Consider the following 12,203-nt stretch of genomic DNA (forward strand, 5'->3'; position numbering starts at 1 on the left):
ATAAATGATCAGCTATTTTATCTTTTCTTAAAAGGATCGAACCCAAGTAGATCAGACCATTGATCATATAACTATCAGACCACGAAGTAGTTACGCAACTCCGTGATGGTATCGGAACCAAGCACTGTTTGTATGGCGATCATTACGATCACGCTATTCGCTACTTGCACGGTTCCGCCATTATGCACTATGTGCGGGAGAGCCTCGAACTGGCAGCATACATGAAAGGAAGAATTATGTAACCTTACACAGAACGTTATGACTAGTTCAATTCCCATTCATGTATGCTGCCAGTTCGAGGCTCTCCCCGCACATAGTGCATAATGGCGGAACCGTGCAAGTAGCGAATTTTGGTATGCCTTTTTTGTGTACTGATTGTTTCGATCGTGGTTCATTATTTAAGCGCGTGATCCCGTTGACATAGTATCATTACGTAACTTCGATACCGGGCTTCGATACTGAATAGTTGTTGAGTGCACATAATATGGAAAGCCATTGGGGTATTATGTGCCTTCCAAAGCGCCTTATAACATGTTCTCATTGTGTTGTGGAATCCTAGCCAGTATTCAATGATAGCTATAGACAACGCACTGAAGGGTCTATTGTTCTATTGTTTCCGATTTGAGCGCTGACATATTGGAAAATGTTGCCAATCAATATTCATGAAGTCGTGCGATCAACACCTACAGCTGTTCAATTGGGCGACTTTATTGTCAGGTGCTTTTATTAATACATTGGGCGTATCGAGCTGCATCGGTTGATCCGCAATTATATTTAATATAGTATTATAGGCCTACAAGTATGATTTGCTTTGCTTTATTGATTGATTCAGAAATAGTATGGCTATATGCTTCAGCAAATATATCACATTTGAGGTCCAGGGTAGACTCCTATATACGCGATGCTCATGTAAAATACTATGGTAGGCCTATACATAATAAAACACGATGTGGACCGCGGCTAATGTCTTTAAAAATACTACAGTAGGAGTGATATCATAATTACTTCAAATCCTTATATGTAGACCTATTGGCAAACAATGTAGACAACTTACTTGTGTAGATTCTTATATCTGCCACACTTTGCCTATGCTGCTGAACTGTCCGTAGCGAAATGGTAGAGCAAAGCGTGTTCACTGAGTATAATCAAATGAGCGCCCAAACCAATTTGGGCGCTGCAATAGGTTTTTATTGTAGGTGAACCTCTGTTTTGTGTACATGCGACAACTCACGCACACCCTTGGGATGGACTAGTACAAAAGGTACCTCTCGTACGTATAGGCGCTTTTACGTGACTTTCGTTTCATCACTTATTGACAGTAGCCTGCCTATTATAGCGTTAATACGCTGGTCAGGTCAGTTACCGATTTAATGGCGGAAGCCCTTTATCTCGAACAAAAGGTACCTCTCGATGAATAGCGTGTCGGGAACTCCAATTGGCACAAAGGAACAATAAGCGTTACATAATCTATTTCTTCTCCTTCCTATATAAACTCCTTGGCTATAGAGGCCTTGCGTTTATCGATTGGCTTTAATCAAAGGATTTGAACCGGTTTCTTCCCCGTAATCATGGCGCAGTGCAGTCCATTCAATCAAATGTTGTCATCAACCTATTTGATCGTAGTGCATTTTGTTATATGTGTGAGACGAACTGTCGCGGTAGATGCAATCATGCTTTTGTTGAATGCATTTGAGTAGTCCGCCATATTTACGGGATGATACGTCATATGCACAGCCTCTATTCAGTTGGTCGTTGTATGATTTTGTTCGTTCACTCATTCAAATGTTATTTATATCATTTGAAGACTGAGCCTATTATGATACATCCTCCGTGGAACAGTTTCAAACAAATATAGCTAGGGATTATTGGGGCAGAGGTTATCTTTTGAATCCTCTTAGAGGGCTATCATTTTTTCGGAAGGGGGTCCCAAATTTACAAAAAGTCTGCGTCAATAAAATTGCGCACCCCGGTCGGCAACAAAAATTTTATGATCCCAAACCCCAAAATTGCATTGAAATCAGTCTTTTTAAATAAAATAACCCACTTTCTGTGGTCATCGTGTGACTCCCTACATTTTGATCATAAAACATTTTATGACCCCCTCCTATTATTCTTTCCCAGACTTTATGACCCCCGTATATTTGGGACCCCCACCCTCCTTTCGAATAAAATGATATATACCTCTTATGACCACTGATGCATAGGCAAGGACACTCGCGCGAATTGAAAGACTTTTCGCACGCGACAGTTCGTCTCACATACATAACAAATGCCTATACAATCAAATAGGTTCATTACAACATTTGATTGAATGGATTGAGTTACTCTAAAATGAAACGATAAAAACAAAGAATCATGAAAAAAGACACATACAAGATAAAATAATAAAATTATATAAACAATGTTAAAGATAAAATCAAGAAAATAGAGAATAAAATTTCCTCAAAATTAATCAGAAAAAAAAACATTGACAGACATCATAATCTGTCAGAAATTACTGCATGAGATTCGAACCATCAATCGTCTCCACAAGTTCTCTTTATCCTCGCACTATAGTCTAATGCTCTGCTAACTGGGCCACAACGTATCAGGTGAATGATTACAGCATTATCATGAACAAGTTTGTTCGATCATGTTCATAATTGTATGTGTCGATAGGTTTCACCCTTTAACTACACGTACCCTTAATGATCAGTGATAATAGTCGGCTTTTACAGGGATGGCGCTCTCTCATTTCCATGAACTCCATAGCGCCATTAGGCGAACGTTTACGGTATTAATGTAGATTCTCCATTCCACGGTTTTACTTGAATTAAAACTAACAATAGTGTCGAGTCTCCTTCCCTAATTTTACTTACATTAAGACTAATAGTAATGTAGACTTTCCGATCCCTGGTTTTATTTGCATTAAAACCAACAGTACTGTAGACTTTCCAATCCCTGGTTTAACTTGCATTGAAACTAATAGTAGGCCTAATGTAGAGTCTCCTTCCCTCTCTCACACGCACTTTCCCCCGCCGTTTTTCTAAATATTATTCACCTCACTATTTCATATTATATTGTTATTGAAAGTGGTGCTTCACACAAAGTATAAATTCTATAGTTAAAATCAACAATGAATATGATGCTAATATACTCTTGAAACAGATTCATCAGGATCGTTCATAGTTCATAAGATTGATAAAGGTTCTTGTTCAGATCCAATAAAATGATACTACTCACTCAGAAATATTTCAATTCCTATCAGGAATCTTGTTCACTCTGGTACTGGTGTTTCTAGGTGTTTTTAGAACCGGCAACACTTCTGTCTGGTTTTGATGACGTCACCAAACTTTCTTGTTGCCGAAAACACGCAATCATACCCCCAATTCTATTAATGAGCCATGCTTATGATAAAGAAAGAACAGTTTACCAACCCAAATTGTTACAATTAAACAAGACAATCAAGACAACAAATAAACACAAATCCCGACCGGCATACACCCCAACAAAAAGGAATATGCCGGCATGGGATTCGAACCCACGACCTTCCGATCTCTGGACGAATTACCAACTCCCATGCATTGATAAATGGTGGTTGAAACTGGGTAATAATGTAGGCAGTCGGTAATACACACAAACAAATATTACGCAAGTACAGAAGTACAGGAGATTTATTATTAAGGCTGGTTCAAAGTGAATATTCGAAGGCGAATATTCGGCTTCGAATACGTTTTGGGCGTCAAAATATATGCGGCTTCGAATATAAAACTATGAACCGGAGAAAGATATATTTCTACAATTCATAGCGTTGCCCGACTGTTAACAAGTATTGCCCGTTGACCAAGGTAAGCAAAATTTAGAGAATTTCTTTAACGAAGTTAATAAAATCATAATAGGTAAACTCCGTTGAACTATTGTCATGATTTAATGTCTGTATAAATGGGTCAAATAGGAGCAGTGGCATAACCAGTGGGGGCCGGGGTGCAAGCTGCCCCCGGACAAAAAAAAAAACCTGGAAGAAGAGTCCCCGGAAGAGTCAAAAATTGGGAAGGGGAAAGAGAGAAAAAAAAGGAAGAAAAAAGAGGGAAGAGAAAGGGAAAGAAGAGAAAAATGGGAAGGAGAAGGGAAAAAGGGAAAAAGAGGGAAGAAAAGGGAAAGAAGAAAAGAAAAAAGAAAGAAGAAAGGGGGAAGGGAGAAGAGAAAAGGGGAAGGGACTCAAGGGAGAAGAGAAAAGGGAAAGAAAGAGAGAAGAAGATCTATATGCCTACTACTTTCATTGTGAAATTTGTACTCTGAAACACTGATATTTTCTAATATGCCAAAAACCAGGAGCTTCATGGCGCTCAGCCCCCTTGACCCCCGCCTGGGCTTTGCCCCTGGACCCCACCGACTCCACCCGTTTAACGCTTCGTGGCAAGCGAGCGTTCTCTCGAATATAAATACTAAAACGTTTGATCAGAAATTGGGAAATTTTTTCAATCTTGCCCCCCCGGATGGTCAGGTCTGGTTACGCCCCTGACCTGAATAGGAGTCAAAAAGATTTGGTTTTCGGGACATTTACGACCTGCCTGTAACAGGCGCGGAGGTTGACCCATACCTTCTTGTAGGTTTCAACTGCAAAGCAAATCAAGAAATGAATGAGTAATAGATAAATAAATAAATAAAATAAATAAATAAATAAATAAAAAATAAATAAATAAGTCAATAAATAAGTCAATAAAAAAATAAATAATTAAATAAATAAATAAATAAATAAATAAATAAATAAATATATATATAAATAAATAAATAATTAAATAATTAAATAAAAAAATAAATAAAAAATAAATAAATAAATAAATAAATAAATAAATAAATAAATAAATAAATAAATAAATATATAAATAAATATATAAATATCATAAGATATGATTGAAGCGACGACAAATATGACAGCCCTCACAAGTGTTATATATGAGACCACCCACGGTGACCCACCAAATATATATCTGTCGAGTTCAACAAAATTCAACTCCCACAAATATATTTCCGGTGAATACTTTTTCATTGGCTGATATCCACTTGAGATCGGTATCATCAAAGTAGTATTGCTCTCATTTCATGACTCATTGAGCAATCAATTTTGGCATTTGACCGAAATACGCGTCAAAAGATAAAAAGTCTCGTTCCGAACTTGTGTAGGCCTACATTGCTAGGGCCTAAGTGTGTTTTAATGCCTGATTCACAAATTATAGAAATAAACAAGAATTTATTTTAAAAGAACACGCAATGATAGGGTACCAACGCTCGTGGTTTTGGTTGTTCTGCATAGTTTATGAAGAGATTCATTGCAAAGCGCTATGTATCCATTCCTATATATTACTTATTTTGCCCTCTTTATTATTAATTATAATTATGAATTTGACTGATAACAATGCATTACATCTTTATTCGGCCCAAAATAACAAAAATGGGTGAACTTCCATGGCAAACGTATTTTTATATCAATAACCAATGATTTACCACCCCGGACCCTCACACGTCCTCTGCCAGGGGCAGATGCATATGGGGACCTAGAACTGGGGCCAAACATTATTTATGTAAAACCGGTGTGGAGGCATAAATCTGAATTTGGAGTTAGACTTTTTTTCTGCATCAGTCGATTTAAATAGAGCTACGTTAATATGGAAACATTCACTTGTACATCTAGGTTATGTTTGTAAGCCTAAATATCATATTATTTGCATAAAACATTACTAATCATATAAAAATGGGTACTCTTGTACCGCACTAATAAGGGGGCACACCACTAAATCAATGCGCAGTAGGTCTATTTATTGTGGGACATTGGAGCACATCAGACATGTCGAATAGGATTCTGAATACGAAGAATGTCCTTCTGATATCAAATAATTTTGATTTTCTTGAAATTCGCAATGAAATACACATTTTATGGCAAATGATTAAAAATTGATATTTTTGATATTTAACAGTACTCAAATGAAACTTAATAAATCTGATGATTTATACTTATAGCGTATGTAGGTGGGATGAAAAGCCGACAATCAATTGACAATTTTGACCTTTCGTATTGAAGATATGGATTTTTTTTCCCAAAACACCAAAAAAAATATGGATTTTTTTTCGCATATCTTCAATATGAAAGGGCAAAATTTTCAATTGATCGCCGGCTTTTCCTCCCAGCTACATACACTTTAAGAAAATATCATTAGATTTATAATATTTACTTCGAGGACTGTTATATATCAATATGTGAAAAATATCACATTCTAATAATTTGTCATAAAATTTGTATTATATATCGTGAATTTCAAAAAATGAAAATTATTTGATATCAGAAAGACATTCTTCGTATTCATAATGTAATTCGATATGTCTGATGTGCTCTCATGTCCCACAAAAATACTGTCGAAACGCTCAAAACGCTCATTCCAGATCCTTTAATTTTCATTGGGGATTTTTGAAATCATCGTTCGTCGAACGATATTCAGGTGACCTCGAGCCTTTCATATAAATCAATAGTATCTCGCTGTCAGTTGCGCGATATTTAATCCGATTCAACTCATATTTTATTCGTTGCCGTATATATTTTGACGTCACAAAAAGTATTCGAAGCCGAATATTCGTCTTCGAATATGCACTATGAACCGACCCTTACTGATGCTTAATCGTTTCCCCAGCATTATATAAATTAAGTATGTAATTGGGCTACGCATCCTGCACAAGAACATGGGAACGATTGCTCGCTACAAGAGGAAACTGAGTATAATTAATAAATCGTATAAAGAAAATATTGATCATACGTCGATTTGATTAAACTCGACTAATATAAACGCAATGTTGCTATTTCTAGAGTATTCTAATATAATGCATTATTAAAAACACGAACCTTGGCACGAAATAATTACAATAATGCTTTCAGTGTATACTTTGCTTCCCAATAAGTTAAAAGCATGTCTAAAATCTCATTTGGACGGATTTGTGGGAATAAAACTATATCAAGTTGGACAACATTTGCAAACCATATTAAATGTATAACCATGATTGTAACACGTAAAACAAAGACCAAATGGTAATAAATCGTACATAATCGTACAAACATGCGATTTTTACTGGAATTTTGGCTATACATTGTTATGACAGGAAATCACAATTTGAATCTAAATATAAAGCTTGAACTCAATATCACTATTTTCGTAAGAGTAAAAATAAATTTCATTGGACTTCATCTGCAAGTTTGAGCGTCCAAACTACCCCAGGTATACACCAATCCGAGAAGCATTTACTGTAGTTGACTCTATTGACGGAACCACAGATGTACCAGAGCGGGAGATTTAATTTGTTTAATCAATGCATGATCGTGTATTGAAAATCACTGTTGTGTACAATTCTGTATACATTATATAGCACACTAACAAGTAATTGGTGGAACCCCGACCTTGGGACACCGCAGTTTTACGTCGGGGACACCTCAGTCAGGGAACCTCTATTATTATCGGAAATTGCCTGTCACACATGATCGCACACAAGGTCGTAGCAATTGGTGGGACCTCATCTGCCCAGAACATATTGACCCAGGTCAGCATACCGCCATATCCTTCCCGACATGCTTAGTAGCCAAGTCCGTAGAAGAGTGGATCCACACACTATGTACACAAATATACATTTGGCCACATTTTATTATACGATTTATACGAATTTATTAAACATGGTAACAAATATTCTCTAGCAAATCGGTTATACGGTGGAACTGGTAGGCATATTATAAATTCGGGATATTAAATATCTTCCTGACCAGCCAGATCTGCGCATGGGCAAAGACGAGGATAGACGAGTATCAGACCGACGCAAACTGGCTTAGTCTCCACATCAGCCAGTTTGGTTCCGCCCTCCACAGGGAGCGTAACCTGTGTAGGAGACTCGGTCGGACCTGGTGGGACCTCATCTCTCCCCATCGATTGAAAAATTGTGATCTATAATCCCCGACATTGCTCTTATGAACTGACATCCACCTGCCTCAGTAATGGCCAAGTCGGATTGGTGTATACTCGGACAGCTTGATGGTTAAATGAGCGGTGTCAGGACGTTTCGCCCCACACCAGTACATACCACTACCAGTTCGCCCCAATACACGTACATACCGCGACCAGTTCGCCCCAATACACGTACATACCACGACAAGTTCGCCCCAATTGACTCACTGTGTAAACTGTAAAGTGCCGTGAATGCAGTGCATGCGGTCATATGGCCAATCAATACAACTTCCAATTGTTTGCATTTATATTCATGTATTATGGAATAATCAATACGACCTATTCATATAATAATAATTAATACGGTATTATAGTAAAAATTATAGTATTATTATTATTTTCTTATGATAACAATAAAAAAATAACTATCATTTTAATATTATTAATAGTACTAGTATATATTAATCATATCTTAATTATTATTATATTATTGAATCACTTTACATTGTGTTGTTTAATTTGTTTATTTACTGTATGCCTATGTCTTTGTAAACAAATTTGACGGTGTTCTATGAATTTTATGCCATTCAAATGTATTTTTGTATTTTATGAATTTGTCATGTTTTTACAATCCATTGTTCGTAACTAATACAATTTGTATTTTCAGTAGACAGTATGCAGTGCTGTTTTTAAATAAATGTTGAGTATTTGTAACAATTTGGCTGGTGATATATATAAACGTGTAATGCTATGAATTTGTTTAGAAACCCTTGTGATTCAGCCCCGAGATTCAGTTGAGCTGACTATGTTTATGTTATGAAAACATTTTATTTTTGATCATGTACTTTTCCATCCATATGGGTTTTTGTTACTTATCTATTTTATCGAGTATGTTTTGACGACCCCGAGAATTACGGGCCGTGTTTTGAAATTGTGACGTAGGCCTATATTGGGAGGCACGCGAAGAAGAAAAAGTTGGGATTTTGTTTGCAAAACTGATTAAAGCCCAGTAGGCCTTCACGATATCTTTGCAAAACGAATTAATCTGCAAGAAATATTTTGTACATAAACATTATGTAGCCAGAGGTTTCCAGTGATATAAAAATCTCAACTTTTTTTGAGAAAAGTGGGGATGAGGCTGTGGATCACGAAATGCCCCTTTAATACGATTTCGGTCAAATTTTAATTTGGTTATCCTTTGGCAAAATATTATTAGTAACGAGCTCCTTTACCCACATCCAAAGACCCGTCCTTCTTTTTTTCACGCAAAAGGCAAATTTTTGCTCCCAAGACCATTTTGTGGGAAAAGTCCTATATGTTCAGATCTGCAGGCAGCCAAAAGATTTAATGGTGTCTTGCAGTGCATGCAGCATGCGTTTGAACGTACATACATTATTATATATCATCATGCATGGTACTGTATACTTTTAATGTAGGAGTGGGATTTTTGACGCTCTAGGCATATAACGTTTAACAATTAACACCCCTCCACCAGTGGCGTAACCAGTGGAAGGAGGGGCAAGCTGCCCCCGGACACAAAAAACCTGGAAGAAGAGTCAAAAATTGGGAAGGGGAAAAGGGGGAAGGAGAGAAAAGAGGGAAGAAAAAAGGGAAGGAGAAGAGAAAAAGGGGAAAAAGAGGGAAGAAGAGAAAGGGAAAGAAGAAAAGAAAAGAGAGGAAGAAAAAGGGAAGGAGAAGAGAAAGGGGAAGGAGAAGAGAAAGGGAAAGAAAGAGGAAGAAGATATATATACTACTTTCATTGTGAAATTTTGTACTCTGAACACTGGATTTTTGGCTTCTAATATGCCAAAAACCATGAGCTTCAGGGGCTCCGCCCCTTGACCCCCCGCCGGGGCTTTGCCCTGGACCCCACCTGTTTATCGCTTCGCGGCAAGCCGCTCGCGATGCGCACATAAATAATACAACTTTTGGTCAAAAATTGGGAAATTTTTCAATCTTGCCCCCCCGGAAGGTCAGGTCTGGTTACGCCCCTGCCCTCCACACCCTGCCCCGCCCACATGCCCCCCCCCCACACATACTCAAGCTCACCTTCATTCAGCAGTATAAACACACTGAAATTCTAGAAGAATTGAGCGCGGAAATGAAAAATGTCACTTTTGCGCACATAAATCTGAATTCTTTCTCCAATAATTCAAAATGGAAAATCTTTCCCAAATAATTTTGTTTCTTTGCTTGGTTAGCTATTCTCTATACAACCACACCCGGTAAACCCCCCCACACACACCCCCCCCCACCCCCCCACACACCCCACACACACAACACACATCGTCATGATCGGTCACCCATACTCAAACTTGAAATTTGGCGCAGAAATGGAAAATCACTTTGACACTTTGACAAATGTTATTGAAATCTAAAACCAAAGAAAACAACAAGATATTTATTTTAATTTAAGACCAGAGGAAAAAGCTGAACTTCTGGTATGGAAGAATGGAGTTTCCAATATTAGGCCTACTCATGATATTAAATGGTGTCTTCCATGCATGCAGCATGTATTATAGACATTATTATATCTTCATGCATGGTAATGTATCCGGTAATGTATAGGCTACTTTTCATGCAAGAATGGGATTTCTGACGTTGCAGGCATACTAAACCTTTTAAAAACAACTATTTTTATACACCCCTCCACCCCAAGTTACACAACGCACACCTTCATGAACAGTATTGAACAAAATAAAAGAATTGAGCGCGGAATTGGAAAATGTTACTTTTGCGCGCATAAATCCGAATGTGTTTTCTTTCCGCTATAATTCGAAATGGAAAATATTTCCCATTTAATTCTTTTACAACATAATATAGGCTAAAGCCACGATTTCTCCATGTTACGAAATTAAAATTCCGTGTTACAAATTGGACGATTTCCGTGATTTTCCGTTTTCCAATAATTATAAAGCACTGAAAATTGAAAACAAACATGTTTTATAAGTGTATTTTGTATTACCCTTTACTGTAGTAGGCCTAGAATTAATGCTAAAATGGGTTGTTTAATGGTTGATTACTGCCAAATAATCACTTTTCTTTGTTTTATTTTGCAAATCAACACAACAGTTAGACATTTTACACAGTTTTTACAATTTTGTGGCATTTTCAAATTTCCGTGGGCAAACCCCGATTTCCGTGAATTTTTCCGTTTTTCCGTATCACGGAGAAATCGTGGCTTTAATATAGGCCTAATACAATATTTCACACAAGAGATATTCAATTTATTTATTCTCTGAGAACAAACTTTTTCTTCTTCAATTTTGTTTTTACTTTAAAAATGTAAAAAAGGGCGATAGCCTATTTAATGTTTAAAATGTCAAAGCTTACATTGAACTCTGCCAAATTAATTATGTTTTTAAGATATTGGAGCTACCATGGGTAAAAAATCCAATTAATGGAACAATTTTGTGTAACGTGTTTAGGTGCTGTGCAATAATTATGAGCCTGCCCCCCTCTCGGCTCGCCAAAATTCTTTACCCTCCCCCTTGAACATGTCAAATTTTGGGATCCCAAATTGCAAACCTGAAATGGTCTAGATGTATGTTGTGAGCCCAGCGAGCAGGACAATTTGCATTTTTAAGCGTTTCCGTACTGTTTTCCTAAGCCTTTTAGAGCGTTTTATTAAAAAGGCGCCCCATGAATTCGTGCCAAAAATTGCTTGCCCCCCCCCTCTCAGCTTGCCAAAAATTGTGGTCATTGGTATTTCGGGGGCAAAATTGTGATATAAAATTGGATCGATTGAGCCCATTGGTCGAGCATGGTACCAAGATTTTCAAACGCCGCGGCGTTTACTCAGAACAGCAATTTTGCGTATTCGGCACTCTGTCGTGTTCATAACGATATAATCATGATATTCCGGGAATAATTATGCCAGCTTATGTATTAGCGTATGATATAAATCAATAAAATAAGGCCGACATTTGTATTAACATCATCGAGTTAAAACATCCCGCCTTAAAATTGTTGGCATATTGAGAGGATTAGGACACATCGTACAATGTAAGATGTCCCGTGGTGTTTAAATCAATCATAATTAGTCTGTGATTGACAGGCAAGTTGCAGAAATTAAGAACAAAATGAATCATGATAACTAGCTATAACTGTCAATTACAATGTACAATATATCTGAAACATTATAAAATTATGATTATATAATTAAAATAATAGCATTTCAATTAAAGATATATATAATAATAAGTTATTGTAAAGAGTTGTAACGCGCATATCAAGCTATATGAGGAT

The sequence above is a fragment of the Amphiura filiformis genome, chromosome 5 (genome assembly GCF_039555335.1).
Source record: "Amphiura filiformis chromosome 5, Afil_fr2py, whole genome shotgun sequence".
NCBI lineage: Eukaryota > Metazoa > Echinodermata > Ophiuroidea > Amphilepidida > Amphiuridae > Amphiura > Amphiura filiformis.